The following is a 13,407-nucleotide window of genomic DNA, read 5'->3' as shown; positions in this document are numbered from 1 at the left end:
TGCTTTGAATCCCCAAAGGTTTTATTCTTTAAGCAAAAATACTCCTGATGGGGAAAACCGGTTTGAGCTGTCAGAGAATCTACTTGGCCACCCCTCCCCCCAACCCAGAAGACATTTGTCCCTGCTGTGTAAGAATCTTCCTTTCTTCCTCTCTCCCAGAGTCCGGCCACCAAGACCTGGAATCCGTCTTCAGGTGAGATGCCAAATTTCCTCTTTCAGAACTTTGTCTTCCATTTAGCTCTCAGGGAATCAGACCCTTAGAAATAGGCTTTAGAAAAGTCAGGCCTAGGACACCCAGAGCCCCCACTTCCTGCCCACTTGGAGGTTCCCTTTGGTGTTCTTCAGCCCACCCCCTGCCAATTTCCAAGGCTGTCCCTTGGCTTTGGGGACCCAGCAGGAGGGGGACATGGCGGAGGACAGCTGCTGTGCCCTTTATCTTTCTAGCACTCTTCCCCAAGGTCTCTGGATGGCAAAACGGGCCATAAAAGGATTAAACAGATATAACAGATGATCTATTAATTAAGGGCTTTAATTAGCTCAGGCCTAGGCCAAGCAAGAGCAAGGTGCCGGCTGCTCAGAGCTGACTGGGGGTGGGAGGGGGGCGGGGAACAAAGCTGAAAAAATCAGTGCTGAGTTTGGTTGGTGAGGTTCTTGAGGGGAGACTCTGCCTTCTCAGTCCAGGAAGTCAGTGTCTCTGGGAATGAATGAGTCAGATATTTTGTCTCCTGGAACCTTCTAGAACCTAATGCCAAAAGGAGAGGAATGGGAGTGCCCGAATCGAATCCTAGATTTGTAGATGTGGAGGAGTCATTGGGGTGATGGGGGTGGGGGATGCTCACTTGGGGACCAAGAGAGGTTTGTTTCCCAAGTGGGGTTCCCACAGAGCACACGTTTCTGGTACCAGCTGCACCCCATCTCCTAACTTGCGCTCTCTTTTCCTTCTCAGTCTTCCTTTCTTTTCCCTCTCCCTTGCCCCCCTTCCCTTCTCCCAGAATTTCTCTCATTTTCCTCCAGGCTGGGCCACCTCCCCCCCTCCCCCTTCTCTTTCCTGTAACTTAAGCTGTAGTTGGGAGTTGGAGGAGCTGGGCTGGTTTGAAAGGAGGCCCCACTGCTTTTCAGGGAGGAATTGAAACCGTGGAGCTGGGGGTGAGGGGGTGAGGGGGTGAGGGAGGCAGAGGGGGAGGGGGCGGCTTGAGAAATCAAAGCGGCTGCAGCTCCATCTGGGAAACCAACTTTGATTTACTAGCAAGGACCTGGCTCTCTAACACCCCCCCCTCCTTTCCCTGGACTTTGCTTTGTGGTGATAACGGGCGGGGGGTGGGGGGGGCCGACTCCCTCCCCCAGCCTGAAAGCCTGTTCTCCTGGGAGAACCAGTCCAAGGAGGAAGGCCCAGGGGACCCTGGCTAAGTAGGGCTGCTGAAGTTTCTAAGGGGGGCCCTGCGTGTCAGGAGCTGGGTGTGGAAGGGTACCCCTGGGAAGGAAGGAGGAAATATCCTCAATGCGGGCTGCTGAGCCCTGTGGACTTGGCCCTGCTCTGGCTTGAAGTGACACCCTCTCCAGAGACGGGGCGCCGCCAGGCTGGGGGTGCTACCAGGAGAAGGCCAGGTCTTCTTCATGTCTGTGGCCTTGCCCTCTGAACTGGAGGGGCTGGGGGCTGGCAGCGGAGAGTAAGAACCAGGAAAAGAAAATGAGAAAGAAAAGGAAAATCTATTTTAATAGATGTTTTGTGTCGAAATTCAGTGCGGGTTATGGACAACACAGGCTTGGAGTGGGGACTCCAGGCCACTCTGGATGGCAATGCCACTCTCTCCTCCCTCTCCCGTCCCGTTTCTGTTTCACCTTGCTCCTAGTCTAGCAAATCCTTGAGCCTCCCCAGGGTTTAACGCGCTCTCTCACCTCTGCAATCAAAGTAGGGTCCCAAAGGTCCTGAATGCAGGTCGCAGGGTGGGCAGAGAGGACACAGTGAGTCACAGCTCCAAGAAATGCTTGTGTTTGTCACTGACTAACCTCCTAGCCTTCCTGGGCGGGGTTTTTTCTGGGAGGAGGGTGCGTTAAATCCCTAGACTCCCGGGTTCCAGCAGAGCCTCCTCCCCCGCACTCCCACTTCCCTGATATTTTTCAGGGTTCAAGCATCCAGTCTTTATTATTTATTTATATATATTTTTTTACATTTATTTATTTTTGAGAGACAGAGAGAGAGAGACAGAGCGTGAACAGGGGAGGGGCAGAGAGAGAAAGAGACACGGAATCTGAAGCAGGCTCCAGGCTCTGAGCTAGTGGTCAGCACAGAGCCCGATGCGAGGCTCGAACCCACGAACCGAACTGTGAGATCATGACCTAAGCCGAAGTTGGACACTCAACTGACTGAGCCACCCAGGGGCCCCGCATCCAGTCTTTAGAACTAGCTCTCCTCTCGGGAAGGAGAGGACCGAGCTAACTCGGCTAAGTATGCCCCTGACAAATGGAACTAGGGCTCCTGTCCCAGGACAATGTTCCCGAAAGCCTAGGGTCCACAATGCCTCAGAGTCACGGAAGAAGAGGCCCTGAGGCAGGATTTGCCTATGAGAACTTCGGACTCCTGGGTCCTGCCAGTGATCAGAATGATAAGCCCCAAGTGATTCTTATGCACACTCCCAAAGGAGAAAGAGCTTTCTGCTTCCTCGCAGCTAGAGGTCCGGATGCAAAGTACATTCTGCCACGGGTCCTGTCCCTGTGCCTTCATAAAATCACCTTTTTGCACCTTTTGCGAGAATTTTTTCTTGGCCCTTGGGTGCCAGGCGCCCCCATCATCACCCCAAAGCCTCCATCAAGACATTCAACCTACTGACCAACCCTGGCGCCCCAGGTGCCTCATGTAGAAGGTGCTATGAACTGAGTAGTGTACCCCTCTTTCGTATGTTGACACCCTAACCCTCAATGTGAGTATATTTAGAGATAGAGCTTCCAGGAGGCAATTCAGATTATATCCAGAGAAAGGCTCGGGGAGAAAAGAGACACCCGCAAGCTAGAGGAGAGGCATCCTCAGAACACGACCCTGTGGGATCCTGATCTGGGACCTCAAGAACCAAGGCCAGGGGCGCCTGGGTGGATCAGTCGGTTAAGTCTCCTGACGCGGGGCTCAGGTCAGATCTCACGTTCGTGGGTTTGAGCCCCGCGTCAGGCTCTGTGCTGACAGCTAGCTCAGAGCCTGGAGCCTGCTTCCGGTTCTGTGTCTCCTTCTCTCTCTGCCTCTCCCCCTCTCATGCTCTGTCTCTCTCTGTATCAAAAATAAATAAAACATTAAAAAAACAAGCTTAAAAAAAAAAGAACCAAGGCCATACATTTCTGTTTTTTTTATTTTTTATTTTTATGTTTATTTTTGAGAGGGAGAGAGATGGAGCACAGCGGGGGAGGAGCAGAGAGAGAGGGAGACAGAATCCAAAGCAGACTCCAGGCTCTGAGCTGTCAGCACAGCTCGAGACATGGGGCTCGAACCCACGGACCCGTGAGATCATGACCTCTCTGCCAAAAGTCTGACGCTCAACCGACTGAGCCACACAGGCGCCCCTACATTTCTGTTGTTTAAGTTATTTGGTCTATGGCATTTTGTTCTGGTGGTCCAAGCAGACCACAGGGAAATGGGTGCTCACAAAACTGTTAGATGGACCCCTTCACAATGCCAGCGTGGCTCTAAGGAATTTTGGAAGCAAGGTTTCTGGGACCTCGAGGGACTAGCTGTTGTAAGGAAAATGCCATTTATTACCGTCTAGTAAAACCTCAGTCATGAGACCCTTCGGATGTGTATCGGAGCATCTGCTTGGAGTATGATTGTCAGCATATATATATCTTGGGGGAGTTAAGATAAAGGAAGTTTCCAAAGGGCTTTTTATATGGTAAAGCAGACTTACAGGATCCTGGGGGAGGGGTTCAGGGTAATGTTAAACCAAGATTCCCTTTTCGCCATTGGCAAAGTGTCACCACCAAGGCCGCTGAGCTCCTGGAGAGATCTCTTGCCAATGGGCTGTAGGCAGTAGGGGAATTTAATTTTTCAATTGCCGTTGTTTCCCACGTGACCATTTCAAGCACTTAAGTCCCTGTTACATCTTGATGAAGGTGATATTAGGGCTCTAGAAAACGGAGTCTATAGGTTTCTGGAGATTAGGTGATGGATTAGATGGCCTCTTTCTTGCAGTTTACTAAATTATCCGCAAACTGAAGGAGCCTCCTGTCCTGCATGGCTGTGATCTCTATCTAGTCAACCATTCGCTTTCTTTCCTTTTCCCTGTTCCTGGGAGGAATATCACACGTATCCCACTGGGTGGGGTGGGGGTGGAGGGCTGGTGCTGTTCCCCTGGACTTTGTCCTCAGCTTGCTCCATGCTCCCTCATCAGTCTGACTCTGGCTTTCAGCTCAGGTCACGATCTCAAGGTTCATGAGTTCCAGCCCCACGTTGGGCTTTGTGCTGACTGAGCAGAGCCTGCTTTGGGATTCTCTTTCTCCCCCTCTCTCTATGCCCCTCCCCTACTCATCCTCTCTCTCCCCCTCTCAAAAATAAATAAACATTAAAAAATAAGAAACCCTCCTAGAATGGTCTTTGTTTCTTGCACCAAATCCTGCCTTCGCCTCTGAACTAGACAAAACACCTGGTACTTTCACACTCTACGTCTTGGCTCCGCTGGGCCCTTCCTTAAGTGCCTGTCCACCCTTGTAAATTCTTTAAGATCCCTTCCTGTGGCACTTCTCTGGGTGAGTGCTTGCACTGTGGCATTTAGCTCTTGGTATGTCTAACTACCTCCAACTCTCAACAAGATGGCCTCTTGAAGGAACAGGCTGTGTCTCTTAGTTTTTGTGTTTACCCTCGTGCTTATCATAGGTGGTGGGTAGTAGGGGCTCAGTAAACACAGGTTAAGTGAAGCAACGCCCTCTATAAATAGGACAGCGACTGCAGAACTCCCTAGGTGGGCAATCGAGAGATCCAAGCATCCTGCCTGGACACCCAGTCCAGTGCCCATGACTGAACCCACATTAGGGAGGCAAGAAGATAAGCTCTGAGGAGAAGTGAGCAAGCCAGGTTTCTATGGTCCCAGTTTCCATCCTCCAGTTTTGACAAGAGTATCCAATTTCTTGAAGCCATATTGAATTGCAAATACATTCTGCTCCCAGATCTGAGAGGTGAAGGGAAAAACAAATTTGATGTAATAATGGGAGCCCATGAAGTGGCCCCCCAGGAGGCCGAAGGGCTCAGATCCTGGCCTTGGTGCTTACTACCTCTCTGGCCTTCAGTGACTCATTTTGCTTCTCTGAGTATCAGTTTCTCTATCTGCGGAATGGGTACAATAATTCTATATGATTCCCTTGAGATGAGGTCTGAACAAGAAAATGGACTTGTAGGGACAGTTGCTTTGGGAAAGGAAGTTTAGGGTGGTGCATGGTGTTTATAACCTGGAAGCAGAATGTCAACCCTAGGTCACCCAGAGAGGCCTGAACTCAGGCCGAGACAGACCTACCCACAGGGCAGCAGGCTGACTCCACAGGCAGAGAGAGGAGGGTTGAATCTCAGCTCTCTACTTCATCACAACCTCCCCTGGACAGGTCCACTCAAGCTTTCTGAAGCCCAGGCTTTTCATCTAAAAGGGAGGGATGTGAATCTGCTCTCCCAGAGGGTTGAGAGGACCAGATGAGGCTGAAAGTGAGCAGTAACTTTACTTCATGGACTCTCAGTACAAGTCTTTAGTACTTATTTTCCTCCTCTCCCTAGAAGAGGTAGAGGCAGCCAGGAGGAGGAAATTGGGGCAGGTGTCAGACTTCTAAGACCTGAGGGGTTCGAGATGCTTCCCCCATGGCTGGGTCACGCTGAGTAGCCCCGTGACGAATTCCGTGGCCTAAGACCTGGCAGTATGGAGGGACACATACATCCTGATGCTGGGTTCAAAGAAAAATCTACAGGAGACTTCAGTTTGGGGAACAGAGTGACAGGTCCTCTTCGACTGTGACCCAGGTCACTCCCCAGGCATTCTTCTGAAACCTTCCCCAGCTCTTCCAGAGGGTGAGCACCCCAAAAGGCAAGAAACTCATTAGGAAGCAAAGAAAGAGTTCGGACCTCAGCTGAGTTCGCCTCTGAATGTATCCTTTTGTTGGGAGGGGCACTAATGTAGAGGCAGCTTGGGGGGGGGGGCGGCCCAAGGATGAAACCGGGAGGGGCAGGTCCTACCTTGTGGATGGGGGTCATTGGGAGGAGAAGCAAACACTTCCTTCGTCTCTCCAGGAAGCTTCCCTTCCCGGCAGCTGGTGCCCCAAGGATTCCCCAGCTCCACCCCAGGCCCTTCCCTTAGAGAGAGCCTGCTGAGCTTGGAATGAGAAGAATCTGAACTACAAACAGACCTCCCAGAGGCACCCCCAACTCTCCCCTAACCACTCCAAGCCTGCAAAAGCCTGGCTTCCTAGAGTGGGAGGCTCACTGAGAAGCAGGGCTGGGGTTTGGGCTACAGGGGAGGGGCTGAGGTGGGCGGGGGAGGGACTCTTTACCCAGCGAGGGAGGGGAGGGGAGGGTTGAGGGCAGAGTAGGGACTAGGCTATACAGTATTTTCCAAACCAAAAATCAGAATCGGTAAGAGTATATACTTGCAAAGGCCATGGGATTGGAGGGTTCAAGTCAAGCCTGTCCCAGAGAAATGGAAATTCGGAGGCCCCCAGCCCGGTCATCCAAATACAACATTGGAGGAGAGGGAAAAACCCAGTCTGTCCCCTCCCCCCAATGCTCTCTTCCCCTCGCTTGGCCTCTGTCTCTGCTTATCTGATATAGTAGGTTGTGGTGAGCCCGGGAGGGTCTTCTACGCTCTCCAGGGGTGAGCTGCAAACTGAGTCCGCGGAGGCTGTGCATGAACTTGCAGAAGTTGAGGCTGTGCATGAACTTGCAGAAATTGAGGGCAGAGGCTAGAATCAGAGGAAAGATGGAGGGACCAGCCAAAAGGACCAAAGGCAGAGGGGCCTCTCCCGTCTGCCACACTTCCCTGGACCCAGCCTGGGGCTCTGACGTGAGTTAGCCAGGGCTGTCCGTGCCCTTGGATGCCCAGACAGTGTATCAGATGCGGGGGGGGGGGGGGGGGGGGGGGGGGGGGGGGGGGGGGGGGGGAGGACCTCTAGGAGGGGAGCAGGGAGGAGAGGTTGCTGGAGCTGCCTTAGGCACGCTGACCTCTTTGCGGGGGCGCTCTCTCCACCTTGTATAACACAGCTCCTGCCAAGGGTGGTATAGAAAGGCACAGAGCCCACAGCGGGCTGGGGAAGGCCGCTGAAAAGGCAGCTTAAGGGCTTCCTGCTGGGTGAGAAGGATTAGGGGCCTGTGGGGAGGGAGCCAGGCCTCGAGAAAGGCACTGGCCCAAAGCCAGAGCCCCTTGGCTGTAGGCCCTCTGGAATCAGGATCCCCAGGGTGTCTAACGGGCTGGGGTCAGCACTCTCCACTGGGATGAGGTGCTGGGAGAATAGGGGTCCAGCCAGGGCAACAGATACCATGGGGTCCCCAAAAAGAAGGGAGGAAGGAAGGGGAGCCAACACTCCTGGATGAACTAGCACACTTCTAGTCTTTCTGGTCGGAAGGGGGCAGGAGGGACATAAACTACCCAGCTATTTCACCCCTTGTCCCCTCCCGGGCTGCCTCCCACATGGGAGGTTTCCTCTCCGAGGCTCTCAGGCTAGGAGGGGAACAGCTCTCTGTTTCTCAGCGGCCCCAGTGTGGAAGAGAAAGAAGGGGACCCACATGGCCCTCAATTTGCACAGGAGCATGGATTAAGGGAGGAGCCCAGGTGGCCACCTAGGCAAGCCTGGTCACCTAGAGACCATGGGGACAGCCAGGGCTGGCTTCACGCTGGCCCTGGGCTCCACTATCTAATCTGTGAGTTGGGAATCTTTGAGGCCACCCTGTGTGGGGGGAAAAGACCTGTTCCCCTTGTGCTTCTTGTCTGAGAGTCGACACATGCATATTCTGGAAATTGTAAAGTGCTCTATAAATGTGAAGTATCCCCCGCCCCAAAATGCGAAGTACCCACACCCCATGTGTGACCACGTGTGTGTGTGTGTGTGTGTGTGTGTGTGTGTGTGTGTGTGAAAGGGTGGACGCTCTCAGGAAGGGGAGGGAACACACTGAGAACCAGAGACTGCCAAGCCAGGTGCTTTGCATGTTGAGATCTTCACAAGAACTTTAAGAGCATGGTATTATTGTTGCCCCCGTTTTATAGATGAGAACACTGAGGCTTCTAAGGTAATGGAATGTCATGTCCGAGTTTACAGAAGCTCATAAAATGCTGCATCCGAATTAGAAGGCCAGACTCTCCAGTCTTTTAAAAGTTACCTGGCCCCAGGATCCTTATGTTTAGAGGATTTTCTCCTCCCTGGTTGGACTCACACTTAGGTCCCCAGGACCTTTCCCGCTGCCCGTAGAACAAAACCTTGAGAAGGCTGGCAAAGTGGATGAAGCCTGAAACAGGCCCTGCTGACCAGATAAGGCACATGTGGCTACCAGGGCTCCAAGCAATGGGTACTTCAAGCCCAGGGCATCCCTGGTTCAGAGCTTCCCTGTCTCCCAACTCAGCTGGGCCAGCCCCCTTCTTTGTGCTCAGTTTTTTCCCACAGCCCCGCCAGGGGGGTGCTGGGATCCCAGGCCCACTCCCTCCTGCTGGGCAGCACCCCATCAACCCCACCGTAAATAGGTCCCCGTGCAGGAGGAGGGGGTGTCCTTACTCCAAGGAGCCATCGGTGCCCTTCTCCTTTTCTGGGGGAACAAGAAGCTTGCTAATGGCTTGGGCCCCTTCCCCAGCCCCTGGCCCCAGCCCTGGCCCCCCCAGACAAAAAGCTGCTTTACATGAGAAGAGCGGGCTGGCCTGGCCTTCCCCGGGCACTCAAAGAGGCGGTAGCCCCTGACAGCCGAGAGACTGCCCCTTCCCCCACTCCGAGGCCTCGTTTAGTTGCAATTAGCAATTCTTTGCAACCCACGGGGCTGAGGGGGGGACGAGCCCCTCACCTCCCAAACCCGGCCTCCACGCCTGGGCTCCCTTCCCCTCCTCCCTGCCCATCAGTCTCCTCCTCGATGCCCCACCCCCAGCTGGCGGCTTGTCTGTCGGCTTCCTTAGAGCTTTCCGCAGACGGGAGCCACCGGAGGGGCCAAACCGGGGGCGTCTCGGGGCTGGGACAGGGTTTGTAAGGGCCGGAGGACCCCCACCTCAACCCACACGGCCCCTTCCCTCCTCTCTTCCCACTTTTGCCATCCCTCTTCGAGTCAGGCATAGCTTTGGGATCAGTAGGAGGGGCCAGAGATGGAAGGAAGATTTTAGGACCGGGAGAGGGTGAGCTGGTGGGGGAGGGCACAGGGTGCTGAGGGAGGGGAGGAGGCCTTGGCTCCGGAAAGGTCTTCCCGGGTTGGCCTGACCCCTGACACTGCAGTGTGGACTCTCCCTTCGCTCAGGGCGCCTCTGGGTAGGGCTGGGGGTCCAGAGCCCGAATTCACCTCCAGCCAGGCGGCGGGAGGATGGTGCCGTCTGGAAAATGAAAGGGGAGAAAAAGAATTCCACGGCCCTTGTTAGGCTCACACAAATCCACTCCTCGGTGTCCGGTCCCTGGGAAGGGTGGGGTCGGGGTATGAGTGAAGGAAAGGGAGGATAGAGGTCTCCAAGCCTTTTAGCCCCGTTAGTAGTTTTCTCCAGGGACCTCCCCACCGTCTGCCCAAGTCTCTGGTAGTCTCGTTCTGTCGCCACCAGGGGGAGCCCTAGGCACATTGGGCTCTCCAGATTGGGGAGGGGCGGGGGTGTCCTGCTCGGTCTGCCCTCTAAGGCCCGTCCGTCCCTGCACCTACAGGTCCTTTCATCCCCCTCGGACTGAGACTGAGAATCCCTGGAAGAGAAGATCGATCCTCTAAGGGAATTCTGCCTGGGCTCTAAAGAGAATGTGGAGAGTGAGACAAGATCCAACAATGTGCTTCAGATGGTGATCAAGGGACAAGCCAGGTCAAGGGACTGAGGCTCCCCAGGGGTCATCTCCGCTCTCAATGCAGCTGTTCTGGAGGAGTCCAGGATTCCTGGCTGGTTTGCTGGTCTTTTAGGGGTCTCCAGGATTTAAGAAATCACGGGGTGACTCAGAGGCAGAGCCTGAGGTTTGAGCTGAGCTGAGCTGAGCTGGGTTGTTTCCGGGGCTTCCTCGGTTTTAAGTACTGATATTACAGCACTCACACAAATGTGTGGGGAGGGCATGGTTTCCGCTTGGGAAGTAAGAAAGCAAGCTCTGGCCCCTTTTACCGGCCTTCACTGTGGACTCTTGAAACTCCCCTCCTTGGAGCCTGGTCTCCCAGCACAACCATGGAGGAAACGGCAGGTGGTTCTAGGGAAGGAATCACTTAGGGTTATTTCCTGTGGAATTTGCACGTAGACCCCCTTTCCCGTTAGAAACCCCCAACTTCTGCTTGGGGGGAGGGAAAAAATGCCCCATAAATGAAAAAGAAATGGGAGTTCCCACTCAGAGCTGAAGGGCCCAAAGGGGTCTTGCCCCCAGAGGAGGGAGGCAGGGTCAGCGGCTCCAGAATCTGTCCAGAAGATTCACTGTGAGGCCTGGACTCCAGATTCCTCAGAAGGGCTGGGGGAGGCGAGATGTCTGGACACCTGGGATCTTGCCTCTCCCTGCTGCCGAGGGGCTTGGATCTCTGGACCTGAGAAGCCACCCACTGCCCCTGGGAGGAAAAGATTTAATGCAGGTCAAGTGTTGGGAGCTCTGGGCAGGAAGCCCTTGCAGCCAGAGGCAGGACATGCTCCCTCTGAGTTCTCTCCCAAAGAGACCTCCTCTGAAGAGTTTGGTCACTGCACTCCCCTCTGGGAGCAGCAGGACGGAGGAGGACAGACCTGCCACTTGCTGCCCTGTCCCCTTGCCCTCCGGAGCCTCCTGCTGGCATGTCCCCTGTCCTCACAGGCCCTCCCCAGCTTTCAGTTTTTGGAGCTCATGCTGCCAAGAATCTTGGCCCCACAGTCAACCCCCCCTCCTCCCCCTCCCCAGTCTGAGGTCCACTGACCTTGGCTCCCACAGGAGCCCTGGGTGTCCCAGCCCCCCTGGTGGACTTGGGACTCCCTCTGCTTTGCTGCTCTGGCATTTGCTGTCCCCATTGCTGCTCTCCCCAGGGTGGAATCCTACGCACTCTGGAATTCTTGCTCAGTGTTGAAAGCTTCCCCGGGCTCCTGTATACCACCTTGATCTCACTTCTCAGAACACATACCACATTTTCACTTGTTCTCAAATTATATGAGGTCTGTCTTTCTACTGGGCTGAGAGATCTTAGAACTCTGCCCTACCTACAGAAATAGAAAGTGAGCCACCGACACCATTTTAAGTGTTCCAAGAACCATGTTAAAAAGTACAAGAAACAGGTGATGTTAATTTTGCTGATATATTTTATTTAAGTCATATATCAAAAATATCACTTCTCTGTATAGTCAATATAGTAATTTGTAAAAAGATTTATTTACTTATTTATTTATTTATAGCACATGAGCAGGGGAAGCACAGAGAATGAGGAGAGACAGAATCCCAAGCAGGCTTCATAGTGTCAACTCAGAGCCCAGCACAGGACTCGAACTCATGAACCATGAGATCATCACCTGAGCCAAAATCGAGTTGCATGCTTAACCGACTGAGCCACCCAAGCACCCCTCAACATAATTATTAATGCTCTGTGTGTGTGTGTTTCAACCTAAGTCTTTGGAATTCAGTGTGTACTTTACACTTACAGCACATCTCGCTTTAGATTAGTCATGTGCTCAGTAGTCATGTGATTAGTTGTTACCATATTGGACTCTGAAGTTCTAAAGATCAGAGATGGAGCCCCATGTCTGTGCTCAAAGTCAAGATAGCATATCGTTTAAGGAGGCCAGTTGTTTGAGCCGGACTGCTTCGTTTGAATATCAGCTCAGCCACTAAGCTGTGTGACCTTAGACAAGTCCCTTAACCATTATGTGCCTTAAAAATTTTATTTTTAATGTTGATTTATTATTGAGACAGAGAAAAACAGCGTGAGTTGGGGAGGGGCAGAGAGAGAGGGAGACACAGAATCCAAAGCAGGTTCCAGGTTCTGAGCTGTCAGCACAGAGCCCAGTGCAGGGCTCGAACCCACAAACTGGGAATCATGACCTGAGCCAAAGTCAGACGCTTAACTGACTGAGCCACCCAGGCACCCCAACTATTCTGTATCATAATTGTCTCATCTGTAAAATGGGTCGAACAATCCTTAGAGGCTTATTGTGAAGAGCGTGGGAAGTGCTTAGGACAACATCTGGCACAAAGTAGTATTTGCTCAGTCAAGCTGGCTGTCTTCATCTCTGCCACGTCTCTGCTGATGCTAGCCTTGGCCCAAAACAATTGTTAGCTGACTGAATGTAAGAAACAGTCCCTTGCCCTGCAGCAGAGTGAAGCAGAAGGATCTGGTTGGGGTGAGTGAGTTTTGTCTGGAGAAGTTGGATCAGGCCTGGAGAAGGGAAGGCTGTGGGTGGCTGGCAGGAGGCTCTTCAGAGGGCCAGACGGAGGGTTCTAGCTGTGCTGCCGTGGGATTTGGAAACACTAACAGAGCAGCATAAGGCCGATATGATTCATTGATGAAAAGAAGCTTCTGGGGTTGTAAGAAGGGAGGTCTAGTGCTCTGGAGCCTTCAAAGAGCAGGGTGATGTTTAGAAAACCAGGCAGCCGTGGGTGATGGGGAGTGTGCTGAGTGCTTGGAGAAAGGGAGTAGTTCGGACAACTGGTCTGATCCGAGTCCGGCCCACCCCTTTTGCCGGTAGCCTCCCTCTCTGGCGTCTGGCCTCTAGGAGAAGGCTGTGGGAGGCCCGCTGCAGGCTGCATTTTGAGGGCCACAGCGCCCTCTGCTGGATTTGGGGGACCTGGGGGCAGCAGCAAGAGTAAACGGTACTGGAATTTAGAGGAAGCCGTGACAAAATTCTGTGCCTGCAAGTTCTTGTACCAGATACAGACCTTCCTGATCCCCAGAACCCCCCGAGGAGATCACACAGTCAGAATCCCTTGACAAGGATGTAGGAAGTTTATGTAAAACGAGCAATTTCTGGGGAGCCTGGGTGGCTCAGTCCATTGCGCATCCCACTTCGGCTCAAGTCATATCTTGTGGTTTGTGAGTTCAAGCCCCACATCGGACTGCTGCCAGCCTGTAGCATGGTGCCCACTTCCTATCCTCTGTCCCCCCTTTCTGCCCCTCCCCGCTTGCAATCTGTCAAAAAAAACCCAACCCCATTTCTTTAAAAAAAAAAGAGCAACTTCTGAACTTCTGAATTGTAAGTGCCCGTCCTTTATTTGCTCCGTTGGTATAAATGTGTTCTGTATTAATTTCTAGGGCTGGGAGTTAGAGGCAAGTAATAGTAATAATAGTATAATAATACTAATAATAGTATACTACTA

General features: G+C 53.0%; 1 long non-coding RNA gene across 1 annotated transcript; it reads right to left on the bottom strand.

The window, feature by feature from the left end:
• LOC115282626 lies at positions 1-1,647 on the bottom strand. The gene is made up of 2 exons (XR_003904710.1): positions 1,592-1,647; positions 1-742 (listed from the first exon to the last, which is right to left on the bottom strand). It is a non-coding gene; the product is annotated as an uncharacterized LOC115282626 (long non-coding RNA).
• Between the last annotated feature and the right edge of the window lie 11,760 nt (positions 1,648-13,407).

This window comes from Suricata suricatta, chromosome 17 (genome assembly GCF_006229205.1).
Source record: "Suricata suricatta isolate VVHF042 chromosome 17, meerkat_22Aug2017_6uvM2_HiC, whole genome shotgun sequence".
Taxonomy (NCBI): Eukaryota; Metazoa; Chordata; class Mammalia; order Carnivora; family Herpestidae; genus Suricata; species Suricata suricatta.
Note: the sequence above shows the minus strand (reverse complement) of the source record. Positions and strands in the feature narration are given on the sequence as shown.